Raw genomic sequence first — 18,761 nt, forward strand, 5'->3', positions numbered from 1 at the left:
CTGGCTCGTCCTCTGGAGTGCATCGCCAGCACTGTGAGCAGTGGCAGAGGCAGAGGCAGAGGCAGTGGCGTGAACGGCGGGTGGCCTTTGTCCTGCTGTTGCTGCCTGCCACTGATTCCAGTGCTTGGATTCAAAATGACGGCGCATTGAAGTGGTGGACAGGTTGCTCTTCTCAGAGCCCCTACTCAATTTCGAGAGGCAAATTGTGCAGACAACACTATATCTGTCCTCGGCGCATTCCTTGAAAAAACTCCACACCTTCGAGAAATGTGCCCTCGAGGTGAGAGTTTTTCGGGGCTGGGTACGAACTGGAACATTTTGGGAGATTCCGGGTGTGGCCTGGCTTCGCCTAAGCTCCGCCACCAAATCGAACGGAGATGTAGGAGACTCCAGTGTTTGAGCATCTGGACACAGATGGTCATCTGTTAGGTCCGTGGAATCGCGAAATGGAGGGGCAGGTTGAGGGACAATGAAAGGAGCGGACAACAGCTCTGGGGAGCAGGGACAGTTGGGGTTATTGTTCTGGGAAGATTGGGAATTTTGGGAGGAAGGAGGACAAGACTGTTGGGTAAGAGGAGGAGAGGAGGCAGAGGCTGACTGACTGGTGGACAATGTGCTGTAAGCGTTATCCGACAGCCATTGCAAGACCTGTTCCTGGTTCTCGGGCCTACTAAGGTTTGTACCCTGCAGTTTAGTTAATGTGGCAAGCAACCCTGGCACTGTCGAGCCGCGCAATGCTTGCTGCCCCACAGGAGTAGGCACGGGACACCCTGTGGCTTCACCGCTAACTTGCTCCCCAGAACCATTCCCCTGACCTCGCCCATGGCCTCATCCACGTCCCTTTCTGGGAGCCTTGCGCATTTCAATATGCTTTTCTTGCTTAAACACACTCAGAACCTGGGTGTATATGCCAATACCAATAAATTGAGGGTGTATGCAGGCCCCAATTTATTGGGTGGGATTAACACTCAGAACCTGGGTGTTTATGCGAATATAAACAACTTAAGGGGGGGGGGGGGATGCAGCCCTCAATATATTAGGGGAATTCACACTCCAAAACTGGCACTATATGCCTATAGCAACAATTGAGGTTTGTATGAAGGCCCCAATATATTTTGGGAATTAACAGTCAGAAACTGGCACTATATGGCAGTAGCAATAATTGAGGTTATTTGTAACACCAATATATTCTTTGAATTCCCAGTCAGAAACTGGCACTATATGGCAGTAGCAAGAATTGAGGGTATTTGTAACCCCAATATATTCTTTGAATTCCCAGTCAGAAAATGGCACTATATACCAGTAGCAAAAATTGTGGGTGCACGTAACCCCAATATAGTCTTTGAATTCCCAGTCAGAAAATGGCACTATATACCAGTAGCAACAATTGTGGGTGTATATAGCCTTTATTCTATTGTTAGGGGACTTCCAGTGTATTGAAGTTAGTTTCTGGGGTGAAGGTGGGGTGGCACACCGTTGGAACGTGGATCGGGGGTATATATGTGGTATACGGGAATACACTGTCAGTGTATTCCATTCAGGATCCTGGGAAAGCTGGGCTGCGGCGATTGAGCCCGTCAGTGCCACGTTACACTGACAAGCTTCTCCCTGGAATTTAGCTCTTATAAGAGCTGTTCGTTGTCTTCTCCTTCCTATCCTAGCCTGTCCCTGCCTACCCAGAATCTAAGCCCTAGCTAAATGGACGGAAACCTCCGTCCCCGGTGAATTGCAAGCTCAGAATGACACGAACCTGGGCGGCGCTGTTCTTTTAAATCAGAGGTCACATGTTTTCGGCAGCCAATGGGTTTTGCCTACTTTTTTCAACGTCACCTGTGTCGTAGTTCCTGTCCCACCTACCCTGCGCTGTTATTGGAGCAAAAAAGGCGCCAGGGAAGGTGGGAGGGGAATCGAGTAATGGCGCACTTTACCACGCGGTGTTCGATTCAATTCAAACATGGCGAACAGCGTGATATCCGATCGAACATGTGTTCGATAGAACACTGTTCGCTCATCTCTAGTAGGCACCCAAAGACATAAGCCTAGGCCCTACCAGCAGGGCCACCTGACGTTTCACCCCATCCCCTCCTCAGAGACAACCGCACCTGAGGAAAAGAAGAGAGAGAAAGGACAGAAAAAAGGATGGAAAATATATTAGGAATTTAAAAAAATACAATATATAAAGGGAGGTATAGAAACCTCCTTCCACCTGTTCACACACAGGACAGAAAAAAACACAGGGTGAAGGTTTCTTCTACTTCTTAGAGGGCGGCATATTGTTTAACTGTAATTAAAAGTTCCACCTGTCCTAACAATACACTGGGGGCAGAAATATCCCCACATGTTGTACTGCTATTGGACGTAAAGGGTATAAACAATGTCTAGAGTGTCCAATACCTGAGGGTATCCATATAGTCCAAGGATTTGTGCTGCTGGAATAGTGGTAGATGAGTAGTGGTCTCCAATGATTCCGGCCAGATGGCCATGATCCCTACAGGAGTAATTAGGTATTACATTACCCGGGCCAGATAGAAGATGTAATACATGGTGTACCGTCAAACGCTCATCAATATATGTGTTATAAACATCATATCCCAGTGTAATATTGGGCAAAATGTCAGGATTCTGGTTAATATTATCAATGGCAAAGAGAAAAATCAGAGAATGTACAAATCCCTCAAAATGTAAGCTGTAAATAGACAAATATATCAAGATGAGGAACTGACCAGGGATCTGGACTCCATTTATTGTACATTATACATTATTATTTACACTACATGATCTCAGTAATATGAGAGAGACATGTTAAGTTTTTATTTCCTTAATAAAAAAAATAGTGTATGACACTGTCAGGGCTCCTAGGACTGTATATCTATAATACATAGTGTATAACACTGTCAGGACTCCTAGGACTATATATCTATAATACATAGTGTATGACACTGTCAGGGCTCCTAGGACTATATATCTATAATACATAGTGTATGACACTGTCAGGACTCCTAGGACTGTATATCTATAATACATAGTGTATGACACTGTCAGGACTCCTAGGACTGTATATCTATAATACATAGTGTATGACACTGTCAGGGCTCCTAGGACTATATATCTATAATACATAGTGTATGACACTGTCAGGGCTCCTAGGACTATATATCTATAATACATAGTGTATGACACTGTCAGGGCTCCTAGGACTATATATCTATAATACATAGTGTATTACACTGTCAGGACTCCTAGGATTATATATCTATAATACATAGTGTATGGCACTGTCAGGGCTCCTAGGACTATGACACTGTCAGGGCTCCTAGGACTATATATCTATAATACATAGTGGATTACACAAGCACAACACCACAGAAATGCCACAACACATCACACAAATACCAGACCACTGTAGACACATACAACACCACCCCACAAATACCACACACACACACACACACACACACACACACGGACCACAAATGCACGCAAAGACACTCAGATGGATGCACACTACGCACATGGACAGCTATCGCATGCACGGCCACTTGCTCTGTGCACGCAGAAACACATAGATCACACACACACATACAGTCATACATATACACAAACCACACACATGCATACATACACATGTATCACACATGTGCACACAAACGCAAATACACGCACGTGCACACGCATACATATACACTGACCACACATGTATACATACACATGGATCACATGCATGCACACACACACATACACGCGCGCGCGCACACACACACATACATATACATGGACTACTCACGTGCATGCACACCCGCATACATACACTTGGATCACAAGCTTGCACACACACACATATACACGGACTACACATGTGCATGCACACCCACATACATACACACGGATCAGACACGCACACACACATACATGTGCACATACACGCATACATGTACACGGACCACACACATGCATGCACACGCATACATACACATGGAGCACACGTGTGTACACACACAAATACACACACACACACGTGCACACATATGTATACATATACACTGACCAAACATGTATACATACACATGGATCACACACATGCACACACACATACACGTGCGCACACACACACATATACATGAACTACACATGTGCATGCACACCCACATACATACACATGGATCACACACATGTACACTCATGCACGCACTGACAAAACATGTCTGGTATCTTTAGTGGCTGCTTGCACACTGCAGTATTTTTCACGGGGCTCCAGGCCATGGATTTGGCGGTTCCATAGACTTGTGCACAAAGCTGTGAATTTTGCAGGCTCCGTAGAAGTATATGGAAATGTAGAATCCACGATCCGGAGACTGTAGTGTTACTGTAGTGTGCAAGCAGCCTTACTGAGCAGCAATATTGGTCAGGTGGAAACTACTTCATAGTACGATTGTCATTATTGCTGACTATACAGGAGCTTTCATCACTGACGCCCTACAATAGATAGTTGTGTAACTGGAAACCAATTTTACTCTTTTGTCCATGAACTACTTATAGATTATACTGGAGGGAGGGGGGAAGGGTTGTGCTATGTTGTTAATTGGGTGTAAATCAGTGGCATAACTAGGAATGGCGGGGCCCCGTGGCGAACTTTTGACATGCCCCCTCCCACACTGAAGACCCTGACCGACCCACCAACATTCCTGCACACACTATTATACCCCATAGTGGCCGCTGCCAAGATTGGTAAGTAAATAGGGCCCATTACCGTCTGGAGTAAATCCAGCCAGTAACGCCCTATAAAAAAAAAGAAAAAAAAAAAGCAGTGATCGAAGCTGTCGCCGGGCCCCCTAATGTCCCGGGCCCTGTGGCAGCCACTACCCCAGTAGTGATACCCCTGGTGTAAATGTTTTATATGTTTGTGTATGGGGCATAAATTTTAATTTTTGATAAAAAATAGTTCAAAAAATAGTTGTAATAGTTTATACTACATAATATGCATTGAATATATATATATATATATATATATATATATATATATATATATATATATATATATATAGTGGGGCAAAAATGTATTTAGTCAGTCACCAATAGTGCAAGTTCCACCACTTAAAAAGATGAGAGGCGTCTGTAATTTACATCATAGGTAGACCTCAACTATGAGAGACAAAATGAGAAAACAAATCCAGAAAATCACATTGTCTGTCTGATTTTGTAAGAATTTATTTGCAAATTATGGTGGAAAATAAGTATTTGGTCACCTACAAACAATCAAGATTTCTGGCTCTCACAGACCTGTAACTTCTTCTTTAAGAGTCTCCTCTTTCCCCCACTCATTACCTGTAGTAATGGCACCTGTTTAAACTTGTTATCAGTATAAAAAGACACCTGTGCACACCCTCAAACAGTCAGACTCCAAACTCCACTATGGTGAAGACCAAAGAGCTGTCAAAGGACACCAGAAACAAAATTGTAGCCTTGCACCAGGCTGGGAAGACTGAATCTGCAATAGGCAACCAGCTTGGATTGAAGAAATCAACTGTGGGAGCAATAATTAGAAAATGGAAGACATACAAGACCACTGATAATCTCCCTCGATCTGGGGCTCCACGCAAAATCTCACCCCGTGGGGTCAAAATGATCACAAGAACAGTGAGCAAAAATCCCAGAACCACGCGGGGGGACCTAGTGAATGAACTGCAGAGAGCTGGGACTAATGTAACAAAGCCTACCATCAGTAACACACTACGCCGCCAGGGACTCAGATCCTGCAGTGCCAGACGTGTCCCACTGCTTAAGCCAGTACATGTCCGGGCCCGTCTGAAGTTTGCTAGAGAGCATTTGGATGATCCAGAAGAGTATTGGGAGAATGTCCTATGGTCTGATGAAACCAAACTGGAACTGTTTGGTAGAAACACCACTGTACGTGTTTGGAGGAAAAAGAATACTGAGTTGCGTCCATCAAACACCATACCTACTGTAAAGCATGGGGGTGGAAACATCATGCTTTGGGGCTGTTTCTCTGCAAAGGGGCCAGGACGGCTGATCCAGGTACATGAAAGAATGAATGGGGCCATGTATCGTGAGATTTTGAGTGCAAACCTCCTTCCATCAGCAAGGGCATTGAAGATGAAATGTGGCTGGGTCTTTCAACATGACAATGATCCAAAGCACAACGCCAGGGCAATGAAGGAGTGGCTTTGTAAGACGCATTTCAAGGTCCTGGAGTGGCCTAGCCAGTCTCCAGATCTCAACCCTATAGAAAACCTTTGGAGGGAGTTGAAAGTCCGTGTTGCCAAGTGACAGCCCCAAGACATCACTGCTCTAGAGGAGATCTGCATGGAGGAATGGGCCAACATACCAACAACAGTGTGTGCCAACCTTGTGAAGACTTACAGAAAACGTTTGATCTCTGTCATTGCCAACAAAGGATATATAACAAAGTATTGAGATGAAATTTTGTTACTGACCAAATACTTATTTTCCACCATAATTTGAAAATAAATTCTTACAAAATCAGACAATGTGATTTTCTGGATTTGTTTTCTCATTTTGTCTCTCATAGTTGAGGTCTACCTATGATGTAAATTACAGACGCCTCTCATCCTTTTAAGTGGTGGAACTTGCACTATTGGTGACTGACTAAATACTTTTTTGCCCCACTGTATATATATATATATATATATATATATATATATATATATATATATATATATTGATATGAAAAAAAAGTTGTTCACATCAATATTATGACAAATTAGTAAAATGCCAAAATAATAAAAATTTTAAGTGGGAAAAAAAGATTTACTGTAGCTCTGAGAATGTCAGTTTTAGTGTGACACTGAAAATATTACTTTAGCATAACCAATAATGTAACATATTTTACGTGAGCGAAGCCGTAGGTATTCTACTAGTATATCTATAAAACATAGTGTATGACACTGCCGGGGCTCCTAGGACTAAATAACTGTAAAACACCCCTAGGGGGTCTAATAAATGCAAAAAAAAAATAAATTAAAAAAAGTAAAAAAATATATAAAAAAATATAAAAAGTATTACAAATTCAAATCACCCCCCTTTCCCTAGAACATATATAAAAGTAGTTAAATACTGTGAAACACATACATGTTAGGTCTCCCTGTGTCCGAAATCACCCGCTCTACAAATCTATAAAATATTTTTCCTGTACGGTAAACGCCGCAGCAGAAAAAATAGTCAAAAGTGCCAAACTGCTGTTTTTTCACTGTTTTGAATCTGATAAAAATTTGAATAAAAAGTGATCAAAACAATTGCATTTCCCAAAAATGGTAGAACTAAAAAGTACACCCGGCCCCGCAAAAAAAGACGCCCCATGCATCCCCGTACACTGAAGTATAAAAAAGTTACGGCTGTCATAATATGGCGTCTTTTAGATAAAAATTTTTTAATACAGTTTTGGATTTTTTTTAAGGGATTAAAATGTAAATAAAACCATATAAATTAGGTATCCCCGGAATCGTACCGAAACACAGAATACAGGGGACATGTCATTTTGGCTGCACAGTGAACGCAGTAAAACCTAACCCCGTAAGAATGTCGCAGAAATGCTTTTTTTCTTCAAATCCACCCATTCTGAATTTTTTTCCAGCTTCCCAGTACATTATACAGAATAATTAATGGTGGCATCATGAAGAAAAAATTGTCCTGCAAAGATTAAGACCTCATATGGCTCTGGGAGCGGAGAAATAAAAAAGTTATGGGGTTTAGAAGGAGGGGAGTCAAAAACAAAAAACTAAAATCAAGAAATGCCATTGGCGGGAAAGGGTTAACATTATATAAAATTCCAAGATATGGCCATTTGAGCTAGTAATAGTTAAATTACCCATTTTGGGGACTGTTAAAAGCAACCTATTTGGTTTAAAATGAAGAAGATTTGGCTTTTTTATTATAAAAAAATATGTAAAAAAAATTATCCCTTTATAAAAGAAGAATATACAGTCCTATGAAAAAGTTTGGGCACCCCTATTAATCTTAATCATTTTTAGTTCTAAATATTTTGGTGTTTGCAGCAGCCATTTCAGTTTGATATATCTAATAACTGATGGACACAGTAATATTTCAGGATTGAAATGAGGTTTATTGTACTAACAGAAAATGCGCAATATGCATTAAACCAAAATTTGACCGGTGCAAAAATATGGGCACCTCAACAGAAAAGTGACATTAATATTTAGTACATCCTCCTTTTGCAAAGATAACAGCCTCTAGTCGCTTCCTGTAGCTTTTAATCAGTTCCTGGATCCTGGATGAAGGTATTTTGGACCATTTCTTCCTACAAAACAATTCAAGTTCAGTTAAGTTAGATGGTCGCCGAGCATGGACAGCCCGCTCTCAAATGATCTGAAAACAAAGATTGTTTAACATAGTTGTTCAGGGGAAGGATACAAAACGTTGTCTCAGAGATTTAACCTGTCAGTTTCCACTGTGAGGAACATAGTAAGGAAATGGAAGACCACAGGGATAGTTCTTGTTAAGCCCAGAAGTGGCAGGCCAAGAAAAATATCAGAAAGGCAGAGAAGAAGAATGGTGAGAACAGTCAAGGACAATCCACAGACCACCTCCAAAGAGCTGCAGCATCATCTTGCTGCAGATGGTGTCACTGTGCATCGGTCAACTATACAGCGCACTTTGCACAAGGAGAAGCTGTATGGGAGAGTGATGAGAAAGAAGCCGTTTCTGCACGTACGCCACAAATAGAGTTGCCTGAGGTATGCAAAAGCACATTTGGACAAGGCAGCTTCATTTTGGAAACAAAGATTGAGTTGTTTGGTTATAAAAAAAGGCGTTATGCATGGCGTCCAAAAAGAAACAGCATTCCAAGAAAAACACTTGCTACCCACTGTAAATTTTGGTGGAGGTTCCATCATGCTTTGGGGCTGTGTGGCCAATGCCGGCATCGGGAATCTTGTTAAAGTTGAGGGTCTCATGGATTCCACTCAGTATCAGCAGATTCTTGAGAATAATGTTCAAGAATCAGTGACGAAGTTGAAGTTACGCCGGGGATGGATATTTCAGCAACACAATGATCCAAAACACTGCTCCAAATCCTCAGGCATTCATGCAGAGGAACAATTACAATGTTCTGGAATGGCCATCCCAGTCCCCAGACCTGAATATCATTGAACATCTGTGGGATGATTTGAAGCGGGCTGTCCATGCTCGGCGACCATCTAACTTAACTGAACTTGAATTGTTTGTCCAAAATACCTTTATCCAGGATCCAGGAACTGATTAAAAGCTACAGGAAGCGACTAGAGCCTGTTATCTTTGCAAAAGGAGGATCTACTAAATATTAATGTCACTTTTCTGTTGAGGTGCCCATACTTTTGCACCGGTCAAATTTTGGTTTAATGCATATTGCACATTTTCTGTTAGTACAATAAACCTCATTTCAATCCTGAAATATTACTGTGTCCATCAGTTATTAGATATATCAAACTGAAATGGCTGTTGCAAATACCAAAATATTTAGAACTAAAAATGATTAAGATTAATAGGGGTGCCCAAACTTTTTCATAGGACTGTATATTGGAATTATATTGGAAGAAGTAGTGGTATTTTTTTGTTTAATTCTGTTATTACGGTAACACTGTGGCAGGTATAGAATTTGAAGAAAACATTGTGTCACTCTCAGTCTGCTGCTAGTTATAAAGTGAGGAGGAATTGGCTATAGAAAAAAAATCACCAAAATTATTCCTTTTTTCTAAGGAATATCTAAAAAGAAAAAAAAATCACGAACAAAAACATAATGAAATGAAATGATTAAACCATAGTAAGTGTAAAGATTGTAAGTGAGCCCTGTGTATACAGTGTTGGCCAAAAGTATTGGCACCCCTGCAATTCTGTCAGATAATACTCAGTCTACCAGAAAATGATTGCAATCACAAATTCTTTGGTATCATTATCTTCATTTAATTTGTCTTCAATGGAAGACCACAAAAAGAATTGTCAAAAAGCCAAATTGGATATAATTCCACAGCAAACATAAAAAAGGGGGTGGACAAAAGTATTGGCACTGTTTGAAAAATCATGTGATGCTTCTCTAATTTGTGTAATTAACAGCACCTGTTACTTACCTGAGGCACCTAACAGGTGGTGGCAATAACTAAATCACACTTGCAGCCAGTTGAAATGGATTAAAGTTGACTCAACCTCTGTCCTGTGTCCTTGTGTGACCACATTGAGCATGGAGAAAAGAAAGAAGACCAAAGAACTGTCTGAGGACTTGAGAAGCAAAATTGTGAGGATGCATGAGCAATCTCAAGGCTACAAGTCCATCTCCAAAGACCTGAATGTTCCTGTGTCTACCGTGCGCAGTGTCATCAAGAAGTGTAAAGCCCATGGCACTGTGGCTAACCTCCCTAGATGTGGACGGAAAAGAAAAATTGAGAGATTTCAACGCAAGATTGTGCGGATGGTGGATAAAGAACCTCGACTAACATCCAAACAAGTTCAAGCCGCCCTGCAGTCCGAGGGTACAACAGTGTCACCCCGTACTATCCATCTGCATCTGAATGAAAAGGGACTGTATGGTAGGAGACCCAGGAAGACCCCACTTCTTACCCAGAGACAGAAAAAAGCCAGGCTGGAGTTTGCCAAAACTTACCTGAGAAAGCCAAAAACGTTTTGGAAGAATGTTCTCTGGTCAGATGAAACAAAAGTAGGAAAAGGCATCAACATAGAGTTTACAGGAAAAAAAGAGGCCTTCAAAGAAAAGAACACGGTCCCTACAGTCAGACATGGCGGAGGTTCCCTGATGTTTTGGGGTTGCTTTGCTGCCTCTGGCACTGGACTGCTTGACCGTGTGCATGGCATTATGAAGTCTGAAGACGACCAACACATTGTGCAGCATAATGTAGGGCCCAATGTGAGAAAGCTGGGTCTCCCTCAGAGGTCAGGGCTCTTCCAGCAGGACAAGGACCCAAAACACACTTCAGGTCAGCACTAGAAAATGGTGGTGAGAGAAAGCCCTGGAGACTTGTAAAGTGGCAGCAATGAGTCCAGCCCTGAATCCCATAGAACACCTGTGGGGGAGGGGGAGAGATCTCTTGGTGGCAGTTTGGAGAAGGCCCCCTTCACATCTCAGGGGGGACCTGGAGCAGTTTGCCAAAGAAGAATGGTCTAAAATTCCAGCAGAGCCTTGTGAGGGAGTGTTCACTGTCCGACAGGTAGTGTCCACTGCAAATATTTTGTGCCTGTCCTTAAGTGTCTGTTCCTAAAGATGTCTGACTTTTCAAGCGGACAGAAAAAACCTACATGTCAGGTTTTTCTGTCCGCTTGAAAAGTCGGACATCTTTAGGAACGGACAATTAAGGACAGGCACGGAATATAAAACAACGCCCCCGATCTCCATTTAAATGAATGAAAAATTTCACGGACACAGCTAGTGTCCGCTGCTAATGTCCATGCAAGATTTTGAACGGACATTTACAGCGGACACTACCTGTCGGACACTGACGGTAGTGTGAACGCTGTCTTAGAAACTCATTGCTGGTTACCAGAAGCGGTTGTTCACAGTTATTTTGTCTAAAGGTTGTGCTACCAAGTATTAGGCTGAGGGGGCCAATACTTTTGTCCGGCCCGTTTTTGGAGTTTTGTGTAAAATGATCAAGGATTTGACTTTTTTTAATTCTCTTTTGTGTTTTTTTCATTGCAAGCAAAATAAATGAAGATATTACCAAAGAGTTTGTGCTTGCAATCATTTTCTGGAAGAACAAGAGTATTATCTGACAGAATTGCAGGGGGGCCAATACTTTTGGCCAACACTGTAGCTGAGGATAGTGATAGGAATACATGAGCAGCATTTACTAGGAGCTGGAATATGAGGAGAATCACAAGAACCTGCACAAGATCCTCCGGCTACAGAAATATCACAGACACTTCCATGTCAAGTCCTTATCATCAGAAAATTGTCTACAGACCTCACACAACTCGCTCTACTTTTCAGATGGCAATTTGTACATGAAATAAGGACTTACTCAGAACATGAAAAATCTGTGTCATTGTCTGAGACACGATAATATTGTACAACGTTATACAGTGTCATTAACCCCCCAATGATGAGATCTCCATCCTGGGAACCTTTCATATAATTCTTATTAACTTCTCTAATCCTGAGATCACAGACTAATTCTATTACAGGAAACCAAAGAAGATGCAACATAATAACGAGACTGCGCATCTCCTTGTAGGAGTAGGATAATGATGATGATGATGAGATGACGTATATCCAGTCCTCAGTAAGACATGATGGCTAGAAGTAGTGAGCCCAGCAGTGACACAGAGAGCACGGCCCCCAGGATCAGGACATGCTATATGGTGACTGCTCTCATCTCCCCTCCTTTTATACAGTATGATGGGATAGATTTTCTATTCTCTGCTCTCATCGCACATCATTCTGGATCTGCTCTCCGAGGATTGTGCTCTGAACCGTCCTTACTATAGAGAATTGTAGAAGAAATAACCAGTCTCTGCCGACCTTGTCTTATACTGATTTATTTCCTTCTATAACACAAACATATTCCATAGCCCTGTACAAAGATTGTCATCACTCACATTAACCCCTGACACTACTGAGGCCACAATCTAATGTTCTGACTAGAGATGAGCGAACAGTAAAATGTCCGAGGTTCAATATTCGTTTCGACTACTCGAATCGAATATCAAACCCTATTATAGTCTATGGGGGGAAAATGCTCATTTCAGGGGTAGGCAACGTTCGTTCAAATTATACTTACCAAGTCCACGAGTGAGGGTCGGGCTGGATCCTCCAAGCAGTCTTCTCCTTACAGCATCCCCGCAGCGTCTTCCGGCTCTTCATTCACTCTGCCAGGCATCGGTCCTGGGCAGAGCCAACTGCGCATGCCCGCACTACAAGCGGACATGCGCAGTCGGCTCTGCCCGGGCCCGATGTCTGGCAGAGTGAATGAAGAGCTGGAAATGCCAGAAGACGCCGCGGGGAAGCTGAACGGAGAAGACTTCTAAAGGTAGGAGAAGAACCAGCATTGATTGTATTGATTGTATTCCACACCTGGAATACTGTGTACAGTTCTGGGCGCCTCAATTCAAGAAAGACATCGATATATTGGAGCAAGTCCAGAGAAGAGCAACCAAAATGGTGGAAGGTCTGCAAACTATGTCCTATGAGGAGCGGCTAAAAGAACTGGGATTGTTTAGTTTGCAGAAGAGAAGGCTGAGGGGAGATTTAATAGCAGTCTACAAATATCTGAAAGGTAGTCACAGTGCAGAGGGATCTACCCTATTCTCATTAGCACAAGGAAGTACAAGAAGCAATGGGATGAAACTAAGGGGAAAGAGATACAGATTAGACATTAGGAAAAACTTTCTGACAGTGAGGGTAGTGAGAGAGTGGAATAGGCTGCCACGGGAGGTGGTGGGCGCTCCATCAATGGAAATCTTCAAGCGGAATCTGGATAAACATATAGCTGGGATGATTTAGGAAAACCTGCACTCGCAGGGGGTTGGACCCGATGGCCCTTGAGGTCCCTTCCAACTCTACCATAAGATAAGATAAGATAAGATGATTGGCCGACTGTATAGCATTCGGCCAATCAATGTTGGTTCTGCATCGAACTTTTACATTCGAACAGCGAGTGGTACTCAATCGAGTACGAGTATTTTGAATACCGTAGTATTCGATCAAATACCTACTCGATCAAGTACTACTCGCTCATCTCTAGTTCTGACTAATAAATCCACAAACAATGGGGCACATTTCATGGGAAGTCAATGAATCTGTCAATATAATTTTGGAACATGAGAGGAATATGCAAATCTGTCTTCCAAGATGTAAATAGGGAGACAGTGCCTCTGTCCAAGCAGACAGAAACGGTGCCGTCCGTAGCTGAGAAATTGATTTGGTTATAACCCCGCATTATGCAGTAAAGTCTTCTGGGAAAGTCGGACATGATGTTCAGGGTGCTTCCCATAGAGGGCAGCATAACAGAGGCACTGTCTCCCTATTTACATCTTGGGAGACAGGTTTGCATATTCCTCCCATGTTCCCTTGCAGTGGAGCAACTATAGCTGTATAAGTCTCCACACGCCTGAAAAGGTGGTCTCTCCGTAAGGGTGGACGTTATCCCTATAATTTTGGAGTTAGATAAGAAACTGGAAGGAGAGGAGAAACTTAAGTCAAGTCCTTGTAGATGTGGCCTTGGTCATATAGAAGTTTTAGGACCGAGGCTGAAAGATAAGAAAACTAATAGAGATGAGCAAACACTAAAATGTTCGAGGTTCTAAATCCGATTCGACAGCCGCTCACTGTTCGACTGTTCGAATGGGTTTCGAACCCCATTATAGTCTATGGGGAACATATACTCGTTAAGGGGGAAACCCAAATCCGTCTCAGGAGGGTCACCAAGTCCACTATGACACCACAGTAAATGATGCCAACACCTCTGGAATACAACTGGGAAAGCAGGGGAAGCATGTCTGGGGGCATCTAACACACCCAAGTCTCTGTACTACCCCACTATCACAGCCTAACAACTACACCATTTATACACTCAATACCACCTTTCAGACAGTGGAAATACACCTTTAAACATTCTTTCTGTCTGGAAGTGAGTACAGCCTGTCACCCAGTAGTGTATTTGGCCCATGGAGTGAGTACAGCCTGTCACCCAGTAGTGTATTTGGCCCTTGGAGTGAGGAGAGCCTGTCACCAGCATTGTATTTGGCCCTTGGAGTGAGTAGAGCCTTGCAGCAGAATTGTATTGGGCCCTTGGAGTGAGGACAGCCTTGCAGCAGCATTGTATTTGGCCGTTGGAGTGAGGAGAGCCTTGCAGCAGCAGTGTACTAGGCCCTTGCACTGAATAGAGCCTTGCACCAGCCTATTATTTGGCCCTTGGAGTGAGGAGAGCCTTGCACTAGCATTGTAAAAACGTACAAGTCACAGTATCACCCCACTAGTACAGCCTATCAACTACACACTTTACACACTCAACACCACCTCTATGGAAAGTGGAGAAATACCTGGAAACCTTCTGAACCTCCCCAATTGTATGGACAGAAACCCCAATTTTATGCTAAACAAAGATTAGCATGTGCTCCTCACAATTCCTGATAGGACAGAGGAATTAAGCAGGGTACAACGCACACCAGGCCCAAGCACCAGGAACAGGTGTTACAATGGATGGTGGATAATGCTTCCACCACATTCTCCACCAGCCGTTCAGCCTCTACCTCAACTCCTCCTCCTACCCAACAGTCTGGTCCTCCTTCTCCCAACATGCCCAATCTTCCAAGGAGAGTCATCCCACATTTCCCCCCTCCCAGGAGATGTTTTCAGGTCCTTTAACTGTCCCTCACTCTGTCCAACCACTTCACCAATCCCAGGAGCTACCAGACGACTTTTTGTGTCTTGATGGCCAAACACTGGAGCATTCGCCATTTCTGTTCAATTTTGTGTTTGTGCCCCCCCCAACAAGCGTTTCTCTGCCTCAGTGTTGAGGACGAGACACAGTTGCCATCAGGGCAGGCTGTGGTTATGTGCGGTTTGTAGTAAGAGGAGAGTGAGCAATTGGAAGAGGAGATGGTGGCCGACGAGGCCACCGACCAGACATGGACACGGGTGATGTCTAGCGGGGAAAACAGCGTTGATGTGGAGGCAAGCTAAGTAGGGAAAAAGATGGCTAGAGGCAGAGGCATGTCCAGAGTCACAGGACAGCTGCTTGACAGAAGCTAGGCCTGAGCCAGCAAGGCCCAAGATGCTCTCTATTCTAGCCTCCTTAGAAAAATTCCCCCATCGAGGAACATGGCCTAATAATTTGTAAATGTATAGGTGGAGGACAAACTGAGTGTGGGTTGCACACTTTGCAATGCTAAACTGAGGGCTTTAAAAAGAGCAACCTTACCACCTCTGTCATGTGCCGTCATTTGTAAAGCAAGCACTGGGCTCAGTGGGAGACAGCAAGCGCATAATAATCGTCGTCTGGTGTTGCGGCCACTGCCTCTCCCACTGTTGACAGTGCTGGCGCTGCAGTCCAGACCATCATCCAGGTCACCTCCAAATCTTCCTCTGACACTTGTGGGAGTTCACCCTCATCCTCCACTTTTCCTGCCACTGCTCCTTTCGCCTGCGCCATCATGCGCCTCTTCCCAGCAACTCCCCATCTCCCAGGCCTTTCATTTCAGGCTAAAGTACAGCACAACCCACCCACATGCCAAAGGCTTCAACGGACTCATCTTAAAACTTCTGACCCAGGAGATGTTGTCGTCCCGGCTTGTGGACACTCTGCCCTTTTTGGGCCTGCTGGCTACTGCGCCACCTCACTGTGCCATCCACACCTTTCACCAGCACTTTTCCCCAAACATGATGCGGTCCCTAAGTTCAGCGCTTTGCACAAAGTTCCACTTGACCACCTATGCATGGACAAGTGCATGCGGACAGGGATGCTACCTTTCAATCTAGGCACACTGGTTGAATGTACTTGAGGCGGGGACCGGGTCGCAAACTGTGGTGGACTGACTTGTCTCCACACACAACATTCCTGGGAGGAGGGCTGAAACACCGCCCTCCTCCTCCGCTGTTAAGTGGACCCCAGCTACAAGCTGGAAACGCTGCAACACTGGTGTGGGGAGACGTCAGCAGGACCTGCTGAAGCTCATCAGCTTTGGTGCCAGACAGCACACTGCCTAGGAGGTGAGGCATGCCATCCTCGATGACACGGCAATGTGGTTTTTGCCACTGCACCTGAGCCCAGGCATGTTTTCGTGTGTGATAATGGCTGGAACCTGGGATCGGCTCTGTAGCTTGGCAGCCTGCAACATGTTCCATGCCTGGGCCACGTTTTTAACTCAGTGCTGCAACGGTTTTTAAAAGTACTCTAATGTTGATGATCTAGTTGTGAAAATGTGGAGCTTGGGGGGCCACTTTTGCAAGTCTACATTAGCCGCTGCTAGCCTCAATTCACTCCTGCAACACCTATATCTGCGTGAAGCTCAAGATGTTTTTTTCGAGGTCACCACACGCTGAAACCCCATATAACATGTGTTGAGCAGGGTGTGTGAGCAGCAGAGACCTTCGATGGAGTTACAACTCCAAAACCATAGGCTTCGTCAAAGTCAGTCATGAGGGCAAGCAATGGTTATGTGCGGTTTGCAGAGAGAGGAGAGTGAGCAATTGGAATTGGTGGACGACGAGGCCAATGACCCGGCATGGACAGGGGTGATGTCTAGGGGGGAAAGCAGTGTAGATGTGGAGGGAAGTGCAGCACCAAAGAGGGTGGCTAGAGGCAGAGGCATGTCCATAGACACAGGACAGGTGAATCCCAGAGGCAGCAAGGCCCTAAATGTTCACTCTTTTAGCCACCCTAGAGAAACCACCAGCCTGGACACCTCAACATCTGTCTGTGACACTTTGGGGAGTTCCCCCTCATCCTCCACTTTTCCTGCCACTGCTCCTTTTGCCTGGGCCATCATGCGCCTCTTCCCAGGAACTCCCCATCTCCCAGGCCTTTTATCGCAGGCAGAAGAACAGCGCAACCCACCCACATGCCCAAGGTTTCAACCACCTCATCTTAAAAGTGCTGGCCCAGGAGATTTAGCCATCCAGGCTTGTGGAGACTCAGGCCTCCTGTGACCTGCTGGCAGGTGCGGCACCTCGCTATGATGGCCCTAGCCAACACTACCTCTGTTGGTGTGCCGTCTCCGCCTTGCGCCACCACGTGTCCCCTAACATAAGTGGGGCCCTGAGTTCCGCACTTTACTGTAAGTGCGTCAACTTGACGCATGGTCAAACGCCTGTGGTCAGGGACACTGCCTCTCAGTAATGATAGGCTGGCTGAATGGAGTTATGGATGGGCCCAGGCTGCAAACTGGGGTGGCCTATCTCCTCTACCAGCTCAAAATTCATGGCAGGGGTTGACTGAAAGCCTACTGTGCTGCAACCTCGACCACACCTGCGACCTGAACGCACTTCAGTACTGGGGTGTGGAGACCACAGCAGGTCGTGCTAAAGCAACTCAGCTTGGCCGACAGAAAACACACTTCCCCCGAGGTTAGGGATGCCATCCTCGATGCGACAGCAATGTGGTTTCCGCCGCCGCACCTGGGCCCAGGCAATTTTTGTTTTGTGATAATGGCAGGAACCTGGTATCAGATATGTAGTTTTCCAGACTCAAACACGGTCCAGACATGGCCACCGTTTTAAAATTGTTGGTGCAATGGTTCTTTGAAACCAACACCATTGTGGCTGATATACTGGTGAAAGTGTGGCCTTTATCAAAAGTGAAAAGTAGGATATGCTACACTGAAAACATTCATAGCACACTCTTGTCATCTTCGCACCGTTGGCTGGCAGAGGAAGACGAGGGGGATAAAGTGGCATTTGATGATGGTTTGAAGGGGAGTGGGAAGTGGAGGAAATGGAGAGTGATCCTTACAGTTGGGGGCAGGAAAGTCATGCCAAGTAACACTCTGGCACACATGGCTGACTTGATGTATGGTTGTTTTTCAAGAGAGAAACGCATACTTCACATCATGGAGAGCAAATAATACTGGATTTTAGCAAGCCTCGACCCCCGGTATAGGTCAAATGTCTGTTCCTTTGTTATATTAAGGGAGAGGAAAAAAAATTGCAAAAATAATTGGCACAAGCAACTGGTGCAGAATATGATGAAATGTTTCCGTAAAACCTCTTGGGAGTCAGAGAGGATATTTCCTCCATGAGGCTCACAACTTCCATCCGCTGCACAACCACCAGGGGAACACTGTAC

General features: G+C 44.4%; 2 long non-coding RNA genes across 2 annotated transcripts in view; one reads left to right on the forward strand and one right to left on the reverse strand.

The window, feature by feature from the left end:
• Positions 1-18,761, forward strand: part of LOC142187851 (uncharacterized) — a 474,785-nt gene that overhangs the window by 48,999 nt on the left and 407,025 nt on the right. The window lies entirely within an intron of this gene.
• LOC142187840 (uncharacterized) overlaps positions 15,469-18,761 on the reverse strand; it is a 324,300-nt gene continuing 321,007 nt past the window's right edge. The window contains exons 2-3 of the long non-coding RNA XR_012712593.1: positions 16,223-16,563; positions 15,469-15,755 (exon numbers count right to left, since the gene is read on the reverse strand). This is a non-coding gene — a long non-coding RNA (uncharacterized LOC142187840). The remainder of the gene's footprint in view (positions 15,756-16,222; positions 16,564-18,761) is intronic.

Source organism: Leptodactylus fuscus, chromosome 1 (assembly GCF_031893055.1).
Source record: "Leptodactylus fuscus isolate aLepFus1 chromosome 1, aLepFus1.hap2, whole genome shotgun sequence".
NCBI lineage: Eukaryota > Metazoa > Chordata > Amphibia > Anura > Leptodactylidae > Leptodactylus > Leptodactylus fuscus.